This window comes from Anolis carolinensis, chromosome 1 (assembly GCF_035594765.1).
Source record: "Anolis carolinensis isolate JA03-04 chromosome 1, rAnoCar3.1.pri, whole genome shotgun sequence".
NCBI lineage: Eukaryota > Metazoa > Chordata > Lepidosauria > Squamata > Dactyloidae > Anolis > Anolis carolinensis.
The window spans coordinates 218,589,564-218,606,743 of NC_085841.1; the positions used below are offsets into that span (position 1 = coordinate 218,589,564).

General features: G+C 40.1%; 1 protein-coding gene and 1 long non-coding RNA gene across 4 annotated transcripts in view; one reads left to right on the plus strand and one right to left on the minus strand.

Annotated features, from left to right (window-relative positions):
• The window catches only part of LOC107983377 (uncharacterized), an 85,220-nt gene that overhangs the window by 43,666 nt on the left and 24,374 nt on the right, over positions 1 to 17,180 (minus strand). The window lies entirely within an intron of this gene.
• itgb6 (integrin subunit beta 6) overlaps positions 13,080 to 17,180 on the plus strand; it is an 86,609-nt gene continuing 82,508 nt past the window's right edge. For both annotated transcript variants that reach the window (XM_062965323.1, XM_008119141.3), the window contains exon 1: positions 13,080 to 13,487. The gene's annotated coding sequence lies outside the window, so the exon portion shown is untranslated. The remainder of the gene's footprint in view (positions 13,488 to 17,180) is intronic.

Here is a 17,180-nt window from a genome sequence, read left to right on the forward strand (position 1 = left end):
GAGAATATTTTTACTCCGAAAAACCACAAATGTGGAGGGACGACTATCCATTTCCTTCAGTATACTGGGGCAACTGCTTCTTCCTTAACTGACTTATTTGAGGGACCTAATTTTTGCATGAAATTTACAGGTCACCTTGTGTTGTGTTCGTGCTTGGCTCACTCAGATAAGAGACATCTGGTGAACTGTCCAACCAAATGGAGAGTGGCTCCACAGAGCAAACCCTGGCAAGCATTCACCATCTGTCTTTCCCTGTTACCTATTCTCTGGGTGAGTGAAAGAGAGATATTGCCCAAGAACAAGAGCTCTCCTCTGCGCTTAATCATTTATATATGAAATAGATTTTAATTCCTTATGAGGACTCTGCTTAACTGTTGCCTTTTTCTACATTTATGGCTGTGCATACCTGAGACTCACCACATCATTTTAAATTAATGTGTTAGCAAATGTTTGGAGACACCTAGCTAGACTAAGGACACCACCAATTTTATCTTTCCCCACCTCTCATTGCTTTCCCAGCTTCCCATCCCAAGGCATTGCGGTGGCAAACTGCTTTCTAAGAAATCCATGGCTAAGTATAGGAGATTTAAATCGATTCCTGCAGCAATATAGCCTAGCTGTTTTCTTAACATTTCACCACAGTGCAGCATCAAAAGGATAATTGCCTCCTGGGGTTGCAATCCTAGAATAAGCACTTCCTTGGTCAGGCATTTCTTTCAGCGTGGCTGTCTTATGATTTTGCAAACCAAAGAAATGCATTGCCTTTTTCAATTGATATCTTGAGCTCCAGCTCATCGCAATAAGAAAGGGATCTTTACAAGCATTCCTTTGTTTTTGACAATACATTCCATCCGAACGTGCTCAGATCATTGCAAATATTCGAAGCAACCTGTAGGGTAAATACATCCAGAGGAGAATTCGATGGGTTTTTTTCTAACAGATTGATTTTTTTCAACTCAGAACATTTGGTTTGCATAGGCTGCTCCAGTAAATGCTAGTAGAGAAGTGTATATACTGTATGTGTTCAGGTTATGGCTGTTCCAAACACACCTGCACTGATGGAGCGCACTTCCAATTTCAGACCTCATGTATCTAGTTAGCACCGCTGATCCCTGTTGCATCTCACTACTGACTACTGGGAATTTTAAAGCTATTGGGAAATCTAAAGCTACTGATAAGAGTGTGCAAGACAGATGTTTCATGCAGCTCTAACTTGAATCTGATGCAAGTTTCTGTTTTTTTTTAATGAATTTTCACAAGTACATTACATAAGAATGCAGTAGATGCTAACAATATAATATCATACAGACAAGGGAGGGAAACTGCGAGGCTCTGGATGCTGGCAGAATGGAATTCTTACGATCTTTCACCCTTGTATTGCTGGCTAGGGCCAATGAGAGTTGTAGTCAAGCAATATCCGAAGGGCCACAGTTGCCGATCCCTGATGTAAGTAATGGTATTCTATACATATATGCTTGGAAGAAGTCATTTGGTTAAATGGGAATTTAACAACAAGGAAAAAAAACCCTAGGTTAGTGCTATGCTTCTTTTTTCCCCCATTACTGCACAGCAGTCAGGAAACCAGAAGACATTTACTTCTTGGGAGGAGAGGAATGATCAGTCTTGATAAAATAGTGAAGAGTAGAGACATCACACTGGCAACGAAGGTCCGCATAGCTAAAGCAATGGTATTCCCTGTAGTAACCTATGGATGCGAGAGCTGGAGCATAAGGAAGGCTGAGCGAAGGAAGAGAGATGCTTTTGAACTCTGGTGCTGGAGGGAAGGATATTAGAGGAAAGCTGAAGTACTTTGGGCACATAATGAGAAGACAGGAAATCTTGGAGAAGACAATGATGCTGGGGAAAATGGAAGGAAAAGGGAAGAGGGGCTGACCAAGGGCAAGATGGATGGATGGTATCCTTGAAGTGACTGGCTTGACCTTGAAGGAACTGGGGGTGGCAATGGCCAAAGGGAGCTTTAGTGTGGGCTGGGACATGAGGTCATGAAGAGTTGGAAGTGACAACTAATAAACAACAACAACCCCACAGCAAGTTTTTAGATCAGAGCTTTCCAAACATTTCATATTGGTGCCACACTTTTGAGACATGCCTCATTTTATGACACAGTAATTCGGTTTTAATAGAAAACCTGACGCTAAACCAACCATACAGACACATGCGTAAATTGTAATAACTAAATGTATAGGAACACATAAAAAGCTTCAATGAAAAATGTTCATGAAAATGTGTGTGTGTGTGTGTATCTATATATATAAAATGATAAAGTTGTTTGCGCAGTGACTATAACAACAAAACTAAACATCCCAGAAATACGAAATTTGGCAACACAATGCAAAAGGCTTGCCTCCAGGTTACAACAACACAACCACACCACAAAACCACAATCCAGACCCACAAAACTCACAACAACGCATCATGCGATAACAACACAACTAAACGCCCCAGAAATACAAAACTTGGCAACACAATGCAAAAGCCTTGCCTCCCAGTTGTAACAACACAACCACACCACAAAACCACACAGGACCCACAAAACTCACAACAACGCATCGTGACTATAACAACACAACTAAACGCCCCAGAAATACGAAACTTGGCAACACAATGCAAAAGCCTTCCCTCCAGGTTGTAACAACACAACCACACCACAAAACCACAATCCAGATCCATAAAACTCACAACAACGCATCGTGACTATAACAACACAACTAAACGCCCCAGAAATACGAAACTTGGCACACAACTAAACGTACCAGAAATATAAACCTTAACAACACAACGCAAAAGCCTTGCCTCCCGGTTGTAACAACACAACCACACCACAAAACCACAATCCGGACCCAGAAAACTCACAACAATGCATCGTGACTATAACAACACAACTAAACATCCTAGAAATACGAAACTTGGCACACAACTAAACGCCCCAGAAATATAAAACTTGACAACACAATGCAAAAACCTTGCCTCCCGGTTGTAACAACACAACCACACCACAAAACCACAATCCGGATCCACAAAACTCACAACAATGCATCGTGACTATAACAACACAACTAAACGCCCCAGAAATACGAAACTTGGCACACAACTAAACGCCCCAGAAATACAAAACTTGACAACACAACACAAAAGCCTTTTCTCCCGGTTGTAGCAACACAACTACACCACAAAACCACAATCCGGACCCACAAAACTCACAACAACGCATCGTGACTATAACACAACTAAACGCCCCAGAAATACAAAATTTGAACACAAAATGCAAAAGCCTTGCCTCCCAGTTGTAAGAACACAACCACAACACAAAACCACAATCCAGACCCACAAAACTCACAACAACACATCATGACTATAACAACACAACTAAACGCCCCAGAAATACAAAACTTGGCAACACAACACAAAAGCATTCCCTCCCGATTGTAACAACACAACCACACCACAAAACCACAATCCGGACCCACAAAACTCACAACAATACATCGTGACTATAACAACACAACTAAACGCCCCAGAAATACAAAACCTGGCACACAACTAAACGCCCCACAAATACAAAATTTGGCAACACAACACAAAAGCCTTGCCTCTCAGTTGTAACAACACAACCACACCACAAAACCACAATACGGACCCACAAAACTCACAACAACGCATTGTGACTATAACAAATACAAAATTTGACAACACAACTCATCCACCTCCCCAATCCCTACATTCACACTTGGCCTCCAAAAAAACAATTACAATAATAACAATGACAACAACAACAGAAATAAGAATCAACACCATCACAGGCAAGAAACAGCCAGGCACTGAGGCTGAGAAGCCAGTCAGTGCTACAGTGGGCCTCCAAAAAACAATACAGTAGCATTTAACTTATCCAACCTTCATGACCACTACAACAACAACAATAATAAACACCTACACAGGCAAAACAAAAATAAGAATATTGTACCACAATAAAAATATAAACCGCACTCAGCAGAATCAGACATTACAATTAACAACAAACCAAAGACAACAGGGATCTCAAGCAATTATCAATCAACACAAAAATTGAAGAAGGTAACAGACTTCAAATACTACTACAGTAGAGTCTCCCTTATCCAAGCCTCACTTATCCAAGCTTCTGCATTATCCAAGCCATTTTTGTAGTCAATGTTTTCAATATATCGTGATATTTTGATGCTAAATTTGTAAATACAGTAATTACAACATAACATTCCTGCATATTGAACTACTTTTTCTGTCAAATTTGTTGTCTAACATGATGTTTTGGTGCTTAATTTGTAAAACCATAACCTAATTTGATGTTTAATAGGCTTTTCCTTAATCCCTTCTTATTATCCAAGATATTCGCTTATCCAACCTTCTGCTGGCCTGTTTAGCTTGGATAAGTGAGACTCTACTGTACTAATGTGAGTATAAAGAAAGGTGGAGGTCACAGCATAAATACAACCTAATGTAGACTGACCAACACCACCAGACTAAGCCACAGCAACGCGTGGCTGGGCACAGCTAGTGTGTGTGTGTGTGTGTATGTGTGTGTGTGTATGTGTATGTGTATGTGTATGTATATATGTGTGTGTGTGTGTGTGTGTGTGTGTGTGTGTGTGTGTGTGTGTGTATATATATATATGTATATATATATATATATATATATATATATATATATATATATATATATATATAAATAAAAATAAAAATGTGATTTATTTCTTATTTCACATAGTGGTGTCTTCTATGAACATATCCCAGTGACTGTTTGTCAAACACAGCTATTTAGCTGTTCACAAGTACAGTAGAGTCTCACTTATCCAACACTTGCTTATCCAATGTTCTGGATTATCCTATGCATTTTTGTAGTTGGTGTTTTCAATAAATTGTAATATTTTGGTGCTAAATTCATAAATACAATAATTAGTACATAGCATTATTTTGTATTGAACTACTTTTTCTGTCAAATTTGTTATATAACATGTTTGGGTGCTTAATTTGTAAAATCATAACCTAATTTGATTTTTTTTTTCGTGTCAGGAGCAACCGGAGTTGCTTCTGGAGTGAGAGAATTGGCCGTCTGCAAGGACGTTGCCCAGGGGACGCCCGGATGTTTTGATGTTTCACCATCCTTGTGGGAGGCTTCTCTCATGTCCCCGCATGGAGCTGGAGCTGATAGAGGGAGCTCATCCACACTCTCCCCGGGTGGGATTCGAACCTGGCAGCTTTCAGGTCAGCAACCCAACCTTCAAGTCACTTAGTCCACTACGCCATTTGGGGGCTCCTAATTTGATGTTTAATAGGCTTTTCCTTAATCCCTCATTATCCAACATATTTGCTTATCCAACGTTCTGCCAGCCCATTTATGTTGGATAAGTGAGACTCTACTGTGTTTTCTGTCTACAGAGTTACACATTCCCCAAAATTATGGGGATCACTGAACAGAATAACAATTTAGTATTCCTCCCCAATCATGGATTTTCCCCTCTAATGCCCAAAAGAAATACATTTTTACATGCTCCAAGATTGTCTCATCCATTCATATGGTCCAAGACTGTGGTGTAATTGAAAAACCTGAATCCAACATACCATACTGTAAAATTAATGCTTTTAAGCCAGTATTAGAAAATAAGGATTTTTTTTCTTATAAGGGTGTGGGGAAAAGATGCTTCACATCCGTTCCAGTCAATTCCGTTCCAGAAAATATTTTGCTGATGAAATAATACGCCAGTTTATCTCTGGGAAAAAAACATTTCAAGACAAAAAAGAACACAACCCTCTCTGTATTCCAGCCAGAGAATATGAATCTCATTGATTCCAGATGGGAATCACGTGACTAGCACTAAATGGGAAAAGGCAAGTAAGTGGGGAAGGGCAAGCGGAGGAGGAGATGTCTTAGAAGGTCCTCTTCACCCTCAGGGCTTTGTGTCCCATGTGGATGTGCTTTCAAGTCATCTATTGATTTAACGGTGACCCCATGAATTTCACTGGGTTTTCTCAGGCAAGGCATCCTCAGAGGTGGTTCTGCCAGTTCCTTCTTCTGAAATAAAACCTACAGCACCTGGTATTCCTTGGCAGTCTCCCATCCAAGCACCCTGTTTAGCTTCCAGGATCAGATGGTGTTGTTTATTGTGTTACTGAATTTACTGTCTAAACTATTTTGATGAAAGAGAGGGGAGAAGAACTATCCCAGAATGAAACATTGCTTAAAAAAGGCTTCACTCTCATTGGCCGCTAGAGGGCAACTTCATTTTATTAATATGCAACTGTTTGCTCCTAAAATATGTATAGAGAAACCTGCCATTGCAGGGGGAGTGATAGAATAAATCCACTATCTTCAGAAGCCTCCATTTTCATCTAAATAGAAAAGGAAAGCGTTATCCTGGAGATGTACTTTTTAAAGAGAATAGAACTATACTGCTGAAATTTGTTTCCCTGGTTGTTGTTTTTATTGATTTTTGATCTTGAAGCAGAGCCAAGAGTGCAAGTACAGGATTGTTTCTGATGAAGTGGTATCATATATACACAGAGAACATAATATGGAGATTCAGACTGCACACATATTGCAGTTTTAAGGTCACTTTAATTGTCAAGACTGCATCCAAGGAATTGGGTTTTGTAGCTTGACATGGCATTAGAACCACCAAACATGTTGTGATATTACAAACCCGATAGGACACAAAGCCCATTTCATGAAATGGAGCAATGACAGTTTAAAATGGTATCAAACTGCTGCATTTTTTTTTTGCAGGGCCATACATGCAGCATCTTGAAATCTACGAATCCTTCTTCAGAAATCCATTAAAATAATTTTCCCAATCTTCCTAAAAGAAGGTTCACTTACATTCTTGGAACTGTTTATACATGTGCATCTACACTGTAGAAATGATTCAGTTTGACAGCATTTAACTGCTATGGTTCAGTGCTACAGAAACTTTCACTGCAGCTTGAATTCATTGCCAATAGTACTATGTAACAAAATTTTCTGTTCCTGATTTGAAAGTGTTATTTCTTGTTTAATTGTGTGGTAAATAAAGGTAAAGGTTTTCCCCTGACATTAAGTCTAGTCGTTTCCGACTCTGGGGGTTGGTGCTCATCTCCATTTCTAAGCCGAAGAGCCAGTGTTGTCTGTAGACCCCTCCGACGTCATGTGGCCGGCATGACTGCATGAAGTGCCATTACCTTCCCACTGGAGCGGTACCTAATTATATTTACATGTTTTTAGACTGCCAGGTTGGCAGAAGCTGGGGCAACAGTGGGAGCTCACCACGCTCCCCGGATTTGAACCACCGACCTTTCGGTCAGCAGCTCAGAGGGTTAACTCACTGCACCATCGGGGCTTCCATTGAATGGTACTTACTTTGAAAGTAGTTGTTATACTCCAGAAACTTCATTTTTGTGGCTGCCATTTTTCACCTTTCATATACCATTTTTAACCTTTTGTACAGTTTAATAAACTTTTTTTCATGTTTTATGTTAGAACCAGTTAGTAAATGACATTTATAACCCAGGAATAAAATCATGTTACATAGTGTAATTTATGAAAGGGAAGCTAATCTATGTACTTCAAACAGAGAAGTCAGCCATAGCAGAGCACTTGATGAACCAACCTGGACAGAGCTTATTATTTGAGAACACAGAAATGCTGGACCACTCTAACAACCACCATGTCAGACTACACAGAGAAGCCATTGAAATCCACAAGCATGTGGACAATTTCAACAGAAAGGAGGAAACCTTGCAAATAAACAAAATCTGGCTACCAGTATTTTTTAAAAAACTCTAAAATCAGAGCAATAAATAAAGAACAACACCCAGAAGACAGAGAAATTCCAGACATGAAACAATCAGGGACAGCTAACACTTCCAAACAAAGGATTCTCCCAGACAGTAACAAGCATGGCCTTGAGGCCACAGGGCCATCAGATGCTAATCAAGGTGATTAATTGCAACTTCCACACTTGCCTCCAACAGACAAGAGTTCTTTCTCCCACCCTGGACCTTACACAGATACATAAACCTCCCTTGCCTAGTTTCCAATATACCTCACAACCTCTGAGGATGCCTGCCACAGATGTGGGGAAAATGTCAGGAGAAAAAGCTTAAGGAATATGGCCATACAGCCCAAAAGACTCACAGCAACCCAATAATCCATATACTTCAACTGTTCCAACATGGTAGGGACACGTCTAATGAATCCTCTTTTAAAAATTTCCTATTTTTTTCCACCTTTCCTCTTTTCTTTCCGCTTACTTCATTTGCTGCTAATGGAGTTCCAAGTGCAAAAAGTGCTCAGCCCAGTAGACTCAAGCAAAAACGAACTGCTGCAGCCTCTCCTAATTTGCATAGTCTTCCTCATTAATAGTTTTATCATTGTGACTACACACTGGTGATGTTTAGACACACATGCCCCAGTTTTTAATCTGTGAAATATTGGAGGATATGTGGTTTTGAATTTACTCCCTGGTATGTGACCTCTGAGATACTGCCTCCAAGGAATACAACCTTTGGGCAGAGTGGAAGACAGGATTTTAGGGAGGTTTTAAGTTAATGTATGTAGAGTATAATGGAGATTTTTTTTTCTAGAAGGCTTTATCGGCTTAAAATAGGCAGGTCTGCCTTAAAGCATTATGTAGAAAGTATGGTCAGTCTATTTGGCAGGAGCTATAAATCCATATTTGATCAGGTTCCAGGACTGAATTACATTAATATTGCAGTGCACAGATCTTAAGGGATGCAAACGTTTGTACGTAAGGAGATCAGTTGTGCCTTTCTATGAAGGTTTATATTTTATGAGGATATGATGATTTTCAAAAATCATTGTCGCATCAGAAGATGCAAAGCTCCCTAGAAAGGCACACCTGATCTCCTATATCAGAATGATGCCACAATACAAAGTGATGGAAAGGAATAGGGCTGTCACTCAGATATGTGGGCAATGACAGACATGAGCCCTGAGGCCAGATGGGCCCTGCGGTAGTGGCTGCAGGGCCCATCTTATCAAATTATACTTATCGAATTATATTGACTACATCAAGAAAGCTTGGGGAAGAGAATGATGCTGGGGAAAATGGAAGGAAAAAGGAAGAGGGGTTGACCAAGGGCAAGATGGATGGATGGTATCCTTGAAGGGACTGGCTTGACCTTGAAGGAGGTGGGGGTGGTGCCGGCCGACAGGGAGCTCTGGCATGGACTGGTCCATGGGGTCACGAAGAGTCTGAAGCGACTGAATGAATAAACAGCAGCAGCACCCAAAATCCTCAGCAAGCACAACCACTTGATAATAACCTTTCCAAACTTGGTGTAGTAGGACCCTTTACCTTGTCTGCAATTCAGACAAGGTACATATTAGGTTTGTGCGCACACAGAGAAAGAGTCAAATGGTCTTTTCATGCCACACTGCTATAGCACTTTACTCTCAAAGCTTAAGGCATGCAATTTCGGGAAGAGCATTTAGAATTCACGGCCAGCTCTTCCCCAGATTTTTATAAGTTGTCACCATTATAATGTAAGTGGAACCATAGTATTATAATTGTATAGGGTGAAAGAACCCAAAGAAACTATATTAAATTACAAGAAAGAAAAAAATACTTAAACAATTTTAATCACAAGTCATGCACAAAATCTTCTTTCAATTTTCACTGGCACTTACAATAAATTTTGGATAACAATGTATTTAAAAATTAATTCTACATTTTATAATGTACTTTTTTCTCCCATCCATGAAATGTCTCCCACACCCAAAAATAAAAAGGTTTCCTGTTATTTATTTATTTATGTATTTATTTATTTCGTACATTTGTATCCTGTCCTTCTCACCCCCCGAGGGAGATTCAGCACGGCCTCCTATGTAGAAGGTTCATAGCTGCTGTCATTATCATTTCATGACTTTTGAAGCCAAATGTAAGAATTAGTGTGTTGGGAAAAATTGTATCTGTTGTAACACAAGTGGTTAAAGAGTGCACTTTTTCCCTGGATATATGCACTTTTGTAGGCAAATGAAGCTGAGAACTGAATTTTAAAATCCAAAGTAGAATGCCGTCAGAAGGATAACTGTGTTCCAATATGTGTAGGTGTGAAATGGATGGCAGGTGTGAAATAGATCACGGGAGAAATATGCAACCAGAATTTTCCTTCCTCTCTGTCAACTCTGATAACAAAACACAAAAACCAAAATCACAGTGCTAGTCGTGTTTTAAACTCTTATTCAGAAATCTCTCACCAGTTGAGAGATTGGAGATTACTTCTTTTTTGAAGGATAGTCCCAAGAATCCCCAAACTAGTATTAGATTCAAGGTGCATCAACATGATTGAATTAATGTGGTTTGACACCAATAACTACCATGGCTCAGTGCTATAGAAGCAAGAAAGCTGTACTTTTACAAGGCCTTCTCTGCTTAAGAGTGCTGTTCCCTAATCAAATAATAAATCCCAGAATTCAGACTGCATTCTATATAGTGTAGATAAGTGGTTCTCAACCTGGAGTCACCAGATGTTTTTGGCTTACAATTCCCAGAAATCCCAGTCATCTTACCAGCTGTTAGGATTTCTGGGAGTTGAAGGCCAAAAACAACTGGGGACCCCAGGTTGAGAACTACAGGTGTAGATGCATCCATAGTTCAAAATGGCTATAGTGACTACCCTAAATTCTGTATTTGTGTAACCAGTCCTTCATTTGTCCAGAGCAAGGATACACTCTTCGATTTCTGTGTATTTCTTTATTATGGATTACTGATATGAAGCGATTATGCAGTGGTTCTCAACCTGTGGATCCCCAGATGTTTTGGCATTCAACTCCCAAAATCTTAGCAGCTGGTAAACTGGGGGCCCACAGGTTGAGAACCACTGGATTATAGTCAAAACTGAAAGTCAAACTGCAACTATCTGTGACACCACCTCTAAGAAACTGTAACAGATTATTCTGAAAGTCATAGTCCCACTCTATTCTGCTTTGGTCAGACCTCACCTGGAGTACTGTGTCCGGTTCTGGGCATCACAATTCAAGAGAGATACTGACAAAGTAGAAGGTGTCCAGAGAAAGGCAACCAAAGTGATCAAAGGTTTGGAAACAAAACCTATGAAGAATGGCTGAAGGAGCTGAGTATGTTTAGCTTGGAAAAAAGAACGCCGAGAAGGGACATAATAGCCATGTTAAAATATTTGAAAAGATGTCACATTGAGAAGGGCAAGCTTGGTGGTCCACGCCTTAGTTACCTCTAGATTGGATTATTGCAATGTGCTCTATGCGGGGCTGCCCTTGAAAATGGCTCGGAAACTACAGTTGGTACAAAGATCAGCGACCAGACTAATAACTGGAGCGAGCTACCCCACCCCCCACCCCCCACCCTGCACCCGCCGCTGCCCTGTTTAAGTAATTCCACTTACTACCAATAAGTTTCTGGTCTCAATTTAAGGTGCAGGACCTGCTTATCTTCACGATAGCCTCCTTTCCTACCAACCCACACGGGCCCTAAGATCTACCAGGGAGGCCCTTCTCTCGCTTCCGCCTTTGTCTGAAGAATGACTGGTGGGGACAAGGGAGAGGGCCTTCTCGGTGGTGGCCCCTCAGCTCTGGAACTCTCTCCCCAGGGAGATCAGACTGACACCTACTCTATCCACTTTTTGCAAAGACCTAAAGACGTGGATGCTCCGATGCGCTTTTGAGTAAGCAGTCCCACCAGATACTCAGCCCGCTTACAACTCATCAGTTATTGCACTTCATCACTGTTCCTTACCCTTTATGGTTTTAGTGTTTACTGAGATTGTTCCTCCACCCTTATTTTTGGTCGCTCTTATACCTCCTAAGAGCCCTATTCAGAGTTCTACACAATTTTACCCTCTGGATGTTTAGTTATTATTATTGTCCTGGTTTTAAATTCTGTTGATGTGTTTTTATTGTTTATGTAATTATGCTTTCAGTTGATTGTTCTGTGTTTTAACTTATGTTGTTGGGCTTGTCCCCATGTGAGCTGCCCCGAGTCCCTTCGGGGAGATGGAGGCGGAATGCAAAAATAAAGTTGTTATTATTATTGTTGTTGTTATTGTTGTTATTATTATTATCATCATCATCATCATCATCCTACTACTACTACTACTACTCCGGAGACAAGGACATGGAGCAATGGATTCAAACTACAGAAAAAGAGATTGCAGTGTTCCCTCACTACTTCGCGGTTCGCTTTTCGCGGATTCGCTGTTTTGCGGCTTTTCAATAAACTCTAAACGGATATTATAAATAATAAAAAATTACAATTTACAGCCTAAGGAAGGGAGGAAGGAGAAGCCAAAGGGAAAGAAAAGCAGCCCAAGCGGCAACAGGAGGAGGAGGAGGCCATTTATCAACACACTATTGGTTGATAAAGACTTAAAATAGTGTATAACTACTAAAATAATGTATAAATATTAAAATAAATATAGTCTCCCTACTTTGTGGATTTTCACTTATTGGAGGTAGTCCTGGAACGTAACCCCGGCGATAAGTGAGGGAACCCTGTAGACCTAAACATTAGGAAGAATTTTCTTACAATAAGAGCTTTTGGGGAGTGTGTTGGAATCTCCTTCTCAAGAGGTTTTTAAGCAGAGGCTGGATGGCCATCTGTCAAGGGTGCTTTGATTGTGTGTTCCTGCATAACAGAATGAGATTGGATTGGATGGCCCTTGTGGTCTCTTCCAACATTATGATTCTATGATTCTATGAAAGAAATGCCAAAATCTGTAGCACAAAATGAGCAACGCCATTCTGAGTTTATTCTGGATTCTCCAGAGCAAGAAGGAATAGACATTGCAGTTTGAAAGGAAGGGGTTTTCCCACAGGCTGTTGGAAACTCATCCAACAGGAATCTTACCATCAATATCACAACAAAGCTATCTTTCCATACTTGTCTACAAAAACAGAAGCATTCTCTTTGCCCAGGTCAGCTCAATCAGTTAGGTATGGCCCTAAGTATACTTGCGTATTACCGCCAGGCATCGTTTATGCCCAGCCGAACAGTCTTTGTTTACTATGAGTTTGAATGTATTCGACTAACAGAAAGATTCTCTCGCTGACTCCCACCACTTCTCCTGCGTAAGCAATATATTGGCATAGCTTTGCCATTTGTCAGCCAGCAGTCTGTGAACACATTTGCTCGTCAATCTAAATTTAACCTTTTCTCACACAAGCACTTGTAAATCAACCAGGCATTCTGTCATTCACTAGTCTTTGGTCTTCATGTTGGTTTCTTTATTTTGATAAAAAAAATTCCCAACTTAATGTGCTTTATAAAGCATACCCTGTGTAGCTGGCAGCGAGGAAATTAAATGGAATCTCTCATACTTCGGGAGTGCTGATAGAAGAATGCTGGGTATCTAAGCCACAGATAAATAATCTACCCTACCAAAAAACCCCTACAACTCACTGGATCATGGATGCAGTGGATGCATTTTGGCACTTTCCAAAACGAAAGTCCTGCCCACCCTGAAAGGTAAGTACTTTTATAAAGTGCCTTACTAACAAATTCTCAATACAGGTACACCTTCTTACTGCTTGATTTTTTCCCACTTATAGGTCACTGGGGATGAATCCATCAATGTATTTATAAACAAGCCCATTTCGGTTTATTTCAATCCAGAGAGCATTCTTGGCATAACTGATGTGAAAGGATGATTGGCCTATTTACTTTGGCAGAACCAAGGTCACTGCCAATACATTTTTTTTTCTTGTGGGCTATTAATGCCATTTTGCCTGGCATATTACAGTTGAGGAATTGCATTTGCCTTCCGTGAATGACTGCCTTCAGATGCTTTCGCCACTGAACAGCAGTAATAGGGTGGATTCAAAGGTCAAAATGGGATGGGGTGCTATTTGGCAATGTCTTTAGTCCTTAATTTCATTTTCCCCATTTGATTTGTTTTTCTGTATCAATGCAAACCCAAGGTCTTTGTTCTCGTGAATGAAGTGTTAAAGGACATTTTGGCACAATCCCAAGACATTTGTTGTATCAAAGCCGCACTGAAATTTCTGAAAAGAAAGTATGCTTGAACACTTTCAGTGATTTCAATGCTTTTGGGGGGCAGTTATTATACTGTCTTGAAAAGATATTTCAAGCATGCCTATATTCTTTTCAGCATTGGCTGCATTTGTTCTTTGAAAACTGCCCTAAGATTGTATTTGAATAATTAATACATTCAGCCCCATTCAATATCTTAATTTTTCTATAATGCTACCTTTGCAGCACTCTGTAATATAGAAATATACCAAAAGTTTACAATGAAGCATATAAATTTGTTAGTCCCTATTAGACATATCAAATCAGTGGAAACTCAGCACGTCGATGCTTATCCAAATTCCATAGATTAAAAGGATCGACTCTGACTTCAGCAAATAATTTTATTCAGACCGTATTTCATAGTATGATTTTCAACCTTTGCCTCAGAAAGGTTACTAAACATTTCAAACAGGCTTACAATAGTTGTACATATTGGAATACATTGTTTGTGCTCAAGACAGTGAACTGGTTATGTGGTATGCAGTGGAGAGAAGAAGTACGCTCCAAAGATAGTGGGGAAGGAGGGTGTTTTGAAACTATTTGGCTTAAATGTAAAAATGTGCCTAATCCTAATGTTGAGATATCTATTACTTTTACTATTCCAGTTTCCCAAGGAGCTTAGGCTGAGGATTGCAGAAGAAAACTATAAACTAAACTGTCTAGGGAAGAGAAATGAACTGATTATAGATGAACTAACATCCTGTATTCACATCAACTAACAAACATAGAACTACGAAATGCATCTTATTTTAACTTTAATCCATAGAAAATACGATTTGACACACATGCAGGACCAGGACCTGTGATTTCACCTCAACACATTTGACAAAATATGCCCTCTCTAAAAATTGTATAGGTCTTCTAATTGCTTCCATGGTATGCTTTTGTAAGAAATTGTCTTTGAGTCGTTCTAGAGGATCTAGCAAATTCCTAAACAGGATGCTTCTTTGGGAATTTGCTTGGTTCTCCAGGGTGATTCTATGGTAACTTCCAGTGGGAGTAATTCATTTGAATGGGCTTTCTGTCATACATGTTTCTGTTTGCCTCTGTAAGTTCAAGAACACATCCCTCAGTAATATGGGGATCATGCGGTATTTTCTGTTAAAAGGCTCTCAATACAATTTATATGGCTGAATCTTACAGTGCCTACCTCATTGAATGGGCTACTTGGCCCATCGTACACCACTTGTTCTCCCCATTCAGGACAGAATCCATTACATGATGCACATGTACTTCTGCCCAAACTCTGTCCAGACAGGGGAGAGCAAGCAGCATAGGTCACCAACGTGGCAACATGGAAACATTCCTGTATTGCCTTACCAGGAATGATAGAAAACCAGGTTGCAGCACTTCCCCCGTGGGATGGGGTCTCAGGCACGTCGCGCAATGCGAGGTGCAGATGGACAGGTTCTCCACACACACACACATACACCAGAAGCCCATGGATTCGCCATGATGCATGGCAAATCCATGGGCCTTTGTAATGCGGTCCTTAGTCTCAACTAATTTAGCTGTTTTAAACTGTTGTACATTTCCTCAGGGGCCCTTTTCAATACATAAATGCCTAAAGTAAACAAAATAAAATAGAATCTAAATGTTGACTCATCATTCAACAATTGATTTGACAGGTCTACACTTGTTGGGACTAGTCATATATTGTGTGTGCATTGATTCCAGAAAGAATTGTACAAGTCTTTATGTATAGCTTTGACATGTCACTTCAATTCATATGACCCAGAAAAAAATAACCACATTTTTGACACCTATTTTGAACAAATCATAAATGACCCAATCAGGTTAAAGGTAAACATATGTAAACCTGATTTGTTTTCATGAAAGAGATATATAGTCATCCTTAAGCATGCCTGTACTTCCCTTTTACTTCTGCCTTGTATTTTTAGGATATATCCAAGCCCAAAGTAAGGCATTTTCAGTGGGAGAGTTAAAAGCAAATAACTCTGCCCTGAGACTCTTGTCTCCAATCTGAAACTCTGATTTGGCTTTCTGAGAAATAGCCCTTGCCCTACCTTACCCACCCCTAACACACACATAATATATACTTAGATCAAGAAGCAGCTGTAGCAACTAAAAATAGCAACTTGGACAAAACTACAAAGATATTCTCAAGGTCCAAAATTCCCATTTGCTCCCAAGGTTTAGATATGTCTCTGTCCTTTGATCTTGCTTACAGTTAATCCAAATGTATAATCCGTCAGTTGGAGGCTAAGGGGTACAATAAGAAAACAAGATAGCCAAATCCCAATCTTGCCTGATGTGGAACTTGAATGGGGCAAGAAGGCCAATGGCATTCTAGAAAATGCAAAGAAAACGAAAGTGTGACAGAGCTCCTTGTTTCTGCAGTTTCAGCTGATCAAGATCCAGGTAACACAACCCACCCTGGCATAATCCCACCAACAGAAATAGCAAAAGCAAGTTGTTGGTGGCTGTTCGAGTAAATCAAGGTCTTTCCTGTAAGCAGGGAGGACCCAGGAATTTACTTACTTATGTATTAGTTTATGCATTTCTTTACTGCTCCAAGCCTTCAAGGACTCTCGAGGCAATGAAAACATAAAAACTAATTGAAACAATACACACAGGAAAATATTTTAAATCACATTAAAATATTCTTTTAAATCTCCTAAAACAGTCAAAGAAGTCCTAAAATCCAGATATGAAACAGTTAAAACATCAATTTTTAAAAAACAATGAATGCTATCTGGAACTTTGCAAGAGATGAGCACAGCTGAATATCCTTGGCTAGGGTGTCCCAGAGTCAAGGAGCTGCTACATGTATCCACTAACATAACAAATTGAGGTCCAAATTGTGGGCGATAGTGAGGGATTCGCCATAAAATGTGGTGAATCCAGCAGGCAGCATGGGAACCTATTGCTCTGGGCTTCACATTGCCCCCTTTCCCATACTACCAGGGGAAGCTTCTCCACCCAGCTTCCCCCTGCATTCGCCCCATTCTTTCCTATGAGAACACGGGAAGCCGTATTCTATGGGAAGCATCCTAGCACAATGTCAGGATTCTGGAAGGACGGAGCCCTGTCACAAGTAGCTGTGCGTCGTCTGAGGGCATCCAGCAGCTCCGTCCTCCTTTATAAAACATTTCTATTTTTAATGTT